The sequence below is a fragment of the Silene latifolia genome, chromosome 3, assembly GCF_048544455.1.
Source record: "Silene latifolia isolate original U9 population chromosome 3, ASM4854445v1, whole genome shotgun sequence".
Lineage (NCBI taxonomy): Eukaryota > Viridiplantae > Streptophyta > Magnoliopsida > Caryophyllales > Caryophyllaceae > Silene > Silene latifolia.
The window spans coordinates 18449319-18456213 of record NC_133528.1 but is presented as its reverse complement, the minus strand read 5'-3'; the positions used below and the strand labels follow the sequence as shown (position 1 = coordinate 18456213).

At 40.6% G+C, this 6895-nt stretch overlaps 1 non-coding gene across 1 annotated transcript; it reads left to right on the top strand.

The window, feature by feature from the left end:
* The first annotated feature begins 3790 nt into the window (after positions 1-3790).
* On the top strand, positions 3791-3897 carry LOC141650787 (small nucleolar RNA R71). The gene has a single exon (XR_012546802.1). It is a non-coding gene; the product is annotated as a small nucleolar RNA R71 (small nucleolar RNA).
* The last annotated feature ends 2998 nt before the right edge of the window (positions 3898-6895 follow it).

Sequence of the window (6895 nt, the reverse complement as noted above, 5' to 3'; positions counted from 1 at the left end):
AAGAGCACGACATGCATGAAAATCCTCAAATTTCTTCCCGGAGATTGCCTCCCAAAGAGGTTCGGGGTCATACTTTCCATAACTCTTGAAATAACTTTCCTCATCACTAAGACCCAAAATTTCACCCAATTCCTTAAAGGTAATGCGTCTACTAACATTAGCTAGACGAAACTCGATATTTTCCCTATTCTCAACTTTGGTGACTTTCAAAAAACTTAAAAATTCCAAGACAAGGGAGGGGTATGTCAATTCCTTTGTTTCAAACAATTTCTCCAACCCCATGGCTTTGAAAAAGGCTTTTGTTTGTTCAAGAACACCCAATTTTTCCAAGGCATCTTTACATATGAATTTGGTGGATTGAATAGATTTCATAGCAAACTTGACAAAGGTATTTCTATGGGTATCGGAAATAAAAGTTACCTCCGGATAATGCAAAAGTTGATTAATTACCGGAGTAGAGGATGTTGATGGTCCCATAGAAGGTTGTTGTTGTTGTACTTCCAAGTTTGGTGTTGCCACCACCATAGCCAAAGCTTTCTTTGTTTGAAGAGCCTTTTGCCTTTGTGAGAGTGCCTTAGCCTTTGGTGCCTTGGTTGCCTTTGTTGCACCCTTAGTCCTTGCCATTGATGAGCTTAACCAAGAAAAGAATGAAAAAATCTTCAATATGTAGGATGCCCAAATCGATTTGAAGGTGAAAGGCTTTGCCTTTATGAAAACAAAAATCGACTCAAAGGTTGAAGATTTTGTTCTTGGTTTTGATTTTTGTTGAAGGTTGAGTGATTAAATTGTTGTTGGAAGGGTGGTTTGATTTGTTTTTGTTGAATGTTGTTGAGGGTTTTTGTTTTTTATGATGGAGAGGATGAGGGTTTTGATGTTGTGGGTAGTGTTTATGAATGAATGAATGAATGAATGAAGGTGGGAGGGGTTATAAAGAGGCCGAAATTTTCAAAACTGCAGGGGCAATCCGTGCGGATTAGACACAATCCGTGCGGATTCTGCTTCTTCAATCTTTGCAAAAGCTCGCCTAAAGACGGGCGGATTTGGTACAATCCGCTCGGATTGTCTGATCACGGGACGGGCGGATTTCTTCAAAGACGGACGGATTTCAGTCCAGATTTTTGCTTGTTTTCCTCAACAAAAAGACGGTCTCTTTTTGACAAGACGGCCGGATTCTTCAAGACGGGCGGATTTTTGGGAATCCGCTCGGATTCTTTAACAATCGAGAAAATTTCAAATTTCAGTTCAGTTCAAGACGGGCGTCTTTTGTGTAGGACGCTCGGATTGCATAAGACGGGCGGATTCTCTGGAATCCGCTCGGATTCTGGTCCTTTGTACCCGGATTCATTCCATTCGTGCACAATGCATTTCCCTTTTTCATTCTTCCATTCTTTCTTTCAAGGCTTGTGTTCTTCATTGTGGGGGCATTACTAAGGCATGGATAGCCTAAGCAATTGCCATCCCCACACTAAGGTAAAGCACTACACATCAATTGAAGTTGTTAGTCCCTCCCTCACTTCTCTCGTACACGACAATTATTTTGATCAAAGTAAATAAAAATCCAAAAATGACAAAAATGCAATACAAGAATTGAAATGTAAGTTAGGGAGTTAGAAATATTTACAAGTGGTGGTTTAGGGAGGACTCCACCAAACTCTCATTCTTGATGAGATGTCAAGGGGGCATCTTCAAGGTGTTGTTGATGTTGCTCAACACCTTGAAAAAGTAATCAAAAGCTTGTTCATTATTATGGTAGAGGTCCTCAATAGACCGTGGCCCTTGTTGTTGATCATGATCGATGGCATGCCCAATGTAGGGATTAAAAATCCCTTCAAACTCGTCGTCCCAAAGACCACAAACTTCATTGAGTTGATCATTGAAAATCTCTTGCTTAGATGGAGACAACTCTCCCAATTTCTTCTCTTGGCCAATGAGGCCATCCTCTTCTTCCTTGGTTGATTTTGATGAGCTTTGCAAGCTCTCCTTGTCACAATTCACTTGCTCTTTGAATGGAGCATCTTCAATTTTCTTCCTCCATTGGAGTTCCGATTTCTTCCTTTCATCTTTTCGGCTATAATGATCAATCATGAAACATGGCTCATGCAAACGAGGAGCTCTCATGGTCTTGTCAAGATTAAAAGTTATGCTTTCATCTCCCACTTCTAGAGTGAGCTCTCCATGTTTCACATCAATCACCGCACCGGCGGTGTGTAGGAAAGGTCTTCCTAGGATGATTGGAATGTTGGAATCTTCCTCCATATCAACAATGACAAAGTCCACCGGGATGAAAAACTTCCCAATTCGCACGGGGACATCTTCCCATATCCCTAATGGTGTCTTCGTCGATCTATCGGCCATTTGGAGTGTGATGTTGGTGCATTTAAGCTCTCCCATTCCCAACCTTTTACTTACCGAGTACGGCATGACACTCACACTAGCCCCTAGATCACATAAGGCTTTGTTGATCGTCGTGTCGCCAATGGTACACGGTATTGAGAAGCTTCCCGGATCCTTTAACTTTGGAGGTGAACTCCCTTGAAGTATTGCACTACTCACCTTAGTGAAGGCGATAGTCTCAAGTTTCTGGATCGACTTCTTCTTTGTGAGGATATCTTTCATGTACTTTGCATAGGCCGGAACGTGGTTGATTAATTCCGTGAAAGGAATTGAGACTTCTAAATTCTTCACAATCTCCATGAACTTTCCAAGTTGATCATCAAATTTGGGCTTGGCTTGACGACTTGGAAAAGGAAGTCTAATCACAATGGGCTCCTTCTCTTTGGCCTTGTCTTCACTTTTCTTTGAACTTTCTTCTTTTGATGATTCTCCATCTTTGGAGTTTTGCACAATTTCTTCCTTTTCACTAGCTTCCACAACTTCATCCTCAACTTGCTTCTTCGATGCTTCATACCTTGTACCACTTCTCAAGTGAATGGCACTAACCGTTTCATGTCTAGGGGGATTACTTTGAGGTGGTAATTGCCCCTTTTGTCTTTGTGAGCTTGAAGATGCTAGTTGAGTCAATTGTGTTTCCAACATCTTGGTGTGAGCTAGAATGTTGTTAATGGTGGTTTCTTTTGCTTGGCTATCTTTTTGCATTTGGGTGAAAAATTCTTGTTGATTCTTTTGCATTTGGAGGACCGCTTTTTGGACATCAAAACCTTGGTCATTTTGGTGATTGTATGGATTTTGATTTTGGTAACCTTGGTTTTGATTGTAAAAGGGTCTTTGATTTTGGTTTCTCATGGGTGGTGGAGTGTATGTTGTTTGAGGGTTTTGAACATTTTGGCTTTTGTATGAGAGATTTGGATGGAACTTGGTGTTTTCATTGTAAAAATTTGAATAAGGGGTACCACTTTTGTAAGCTTGGAAAGCATTAACTTGTTCGGTTGTTCCCCTACACTCACTTGGGTCATGACCCAAAGTTCCACAATTCTCACATATCCCACTTGAGATTGATGAGGATGCCGTCATGGCATTGACATGATGCTTCGATGATTTTGAGTTTTCCTCAAGTCTAGCCATAGCTTGCTCAAACTTCAAGTTGATTGTGTCAATGTGAGCACTAAGTTGAGCACCCAATTGAGTAACGGAGTCCACTTCATGCTTTCCTCCTCTAGTAGCCTTGCGAGGTCTACTATATTGTGAATTATGGACCGCCATTTCCTCAATCTTGTTCCATGTTTGATTGTCATCAACTTCGGTGAACATTCCATTTGATCCCATATTGAGAATGTTCCTAGAATCTTCATATAAACCATTCCAAAATTGTTGCACCAAAAACCATTCGCTAAGTCCATGGCGAGGACATGAGCGACAAATTCCCTTGAACCGCTCCCAAGCTTCATACAAAGACTCTTCATCCCTTTGCTTGAAACCCGTAATTTGAGCTCTTAGCATGTTGGTCTTTTCCGGTGGGTAGAATTTTTTGTAGAAAGCTAGAGCCAACTTCTTCCAAGAATCTATTCCAAGGGTGGCCTTATCAAGGCCCTTCAACCATTGCTTTGCGGTGCCGATTAAGGAAAAAGGAAATAAGACCCATCTAATTTGGTCTTGAGTCACGCCCGTTTGAGAGATAGCATCACAATAATCGCAAAAGGTTTCCATATGAGAATGAGGGTCCTCACTAGGCATTCCCCCGAATTGGCTCCTCTCAACTAGTTGGATGAAGGCGGACTTGGCAATAAAATTTCCGGTGAGATGTTGCGGTGTAGGAGTACCATTTGGTAGATTCTCCTCGGTGGGTACGAAGTGTGACGAGAATTTTGGCATTGTAGGTGGATTTTGTAGGGTATTGTGTAATGGGTTTTCTTCTCCTTCTATTGCGAAAGGATTGACAAACTCACTAGTGGGTTGAACAACTTCACCAACACCTCTCAAATTCCTCCTAACAAGTCTCCTATTGTTCGTCAAGGTTCTTTCGATTTCACGGTCAAAAGGTAACAAATCACTTTGTAACCTTCTAGACATGCAAAATATCAAACAACTCAAAAACAATTAGAACAAACCTTGAGGATTTTTATTTCCTCAAGGCGAAGAAAGACACAACTAATAACAAAAAGGAAATCTAAATCAAACAAACACCGTCCCCGGCAACGGCGCCATTTTTGATCGGTCCGTTTTGCATTCACAAATAAATAGATGTGGTCGTTGGTCACGGTCGAATCAAAACACAATTTATAGCTTAACAAGCAACTCTACAATTAGTAAAGAGGCAAGTAAAGGTCGGATCCCAAGGGACGGGAGTTGAAATGAGATTTCTATTGTAACTAGTGGTGTCTAAGGGGTGTCACAAATTGGGTTGATGTAGAAGGTTACTAAACTAGAATAACAATGAAAATAAACAAGCAAGATGAATAAAAAGGGGTGTAAACAATTGATTAAATGCACTAGGGTGTCATGGGATCATAGGAGAATCATGGGATATGATCATACAAACATGTTCTCAAATTATAAGCAAGCAATTATTGTTGTGATGGATTGAGTTGGGTTATATCTTACAATCCTAGGATAGTTTGGGTCCCGGAGCCGAATCGATTAGATTGTACAACACCTACAAGTCGACTTAATCTTCCCTACTCAACAACATGCATGGTCTAATGAGACTCGAGTTGGGTTATGTCTTACAAGTCTCATTGAAAAGATAGGAGATGATAGTAAATGCAAGGATTCATAGGCTTAGCATTTCATCAAATATAACATGTGCATGAGTTGAGATCAAAACAAGCAAGCAAATAAGATATGAAAGCATATTAATTTAAGCATGAATCATTCCCCATGTTGGTTTCTCCTAATCACCCATTAACCCTAGCTAAGAGACTACTCACTCATTATCATGTTGATCATGCTAGCAAGGTTGTCAATCATACCAACAATATGAAACATGATGAATAAATGAAAGTAATTAACAATAATTAAAAAGGGATTAAGAGATTATACCTACTAATGATTCCAATAATAAAGCAAGAATAATAGAAGTACTTGAATGCTAGATTGAGAGGTTGTCAATCTCCCAATAATAACCCAAATAATCTTCAATTACCCAAAATAAAGGATGAACAAAAGAGAGATTAAAGAACTAAAACTTGGATTAAAACTTGATTAATACTTGATTACAATATTGAAGAGAGATTTGATTGATATTAACTACACTAATTATTGATAAGAAGAACATGCTCCTCTAATTAGACTAATGGGGTATTTATAGTGAAAATTAGGGAGGATGCATTAGGGTTAACTAAGGGCTAAACTAGTAATTACACTTTTTAAGTAGAGCAAGGAGAAGCCGGTATTTTTGGAGAGAAGGGCTTCTCTTTTCGTAGCTTGAAGAAGACAACCCGCGCTGTGAAGGAATCCGGGCGGATTAGGGTCGGGACGGCCGGATTTGGGCGATGGAATCCGAGCGGGTTCTGGGAATCCGGGCGGATTGTTGAGGGGGAATCCGAGCGGATTCCAGGTGGGACGCTCGGATTGTGGATAGGCGGGACGGGCGGATTGCGACAATCCGCTCGGATTGTCGATCGTGATACTTCTTCTTCTTCTTCCCTTTTCTTCATAAATTCCTTGGGGATTTCCTTGGGGACTCAAGGATCCTTTCTCAACATTGCTCTTCTACTATGATATGTACAAAGGCCTTCTAATCTTGTCCCTCCTTGATGCTTGGTCATTGAATTTGATCAATTTAGTCTTGTTTTGCCACGAAAATGCAAGATTCTTACTCCTTTCCTACCAAGGGATCAAAATCTCAAAGAATATGCAAAACAAAGAACTAAAGATAAGAAATGACCCAAATAAGCACTAAAAAGCATGGAAACAAGGGTAATTCGGGGGCTAAATATGCGCCAATTATGGTCACATCAAATATCCCCAAACCGAACCTTTGCTCGTCCCGAGTAAAGAGGTGACAAAGACTAGGACCAATACTAACCTATCCTAATAATATAGCCGATATGAGAAAATTAGCGGGTCTCACTCCGCCCCTTCAACTCACAACAAGACAACCATGAGGTAGGATGCCTTCTTGCAAGGCAAGGTGGGTCTTGCCAAAATGGCGACACATCCAAATATTAAGCACACAAAAACATATAATGGATGCATCTACAAAAAGAATAGCCACTCCCTCATCAAGTGGCGGAAATTATCTACAAGGGAAGCAATTCAAGGGTACACAATCCTTCATAGATGCAATTTGTTCAAACTACTAAGCCTAGAAGGATACCAATAAATCACCTCCAAAATGTGTCAAGCTAGGGTACCTTTGTCCTCAATCGTTAAATGCTTTTGTCAAGAGTAGACTCCCTATGGTGTTAGAAATACTGGAGGATCGCGGAATTCCCCCTCTTGCCTAGACAAGAAGAAGGGTCGTCCCCTCTCTACCATGCACAAAAATGGATATGAT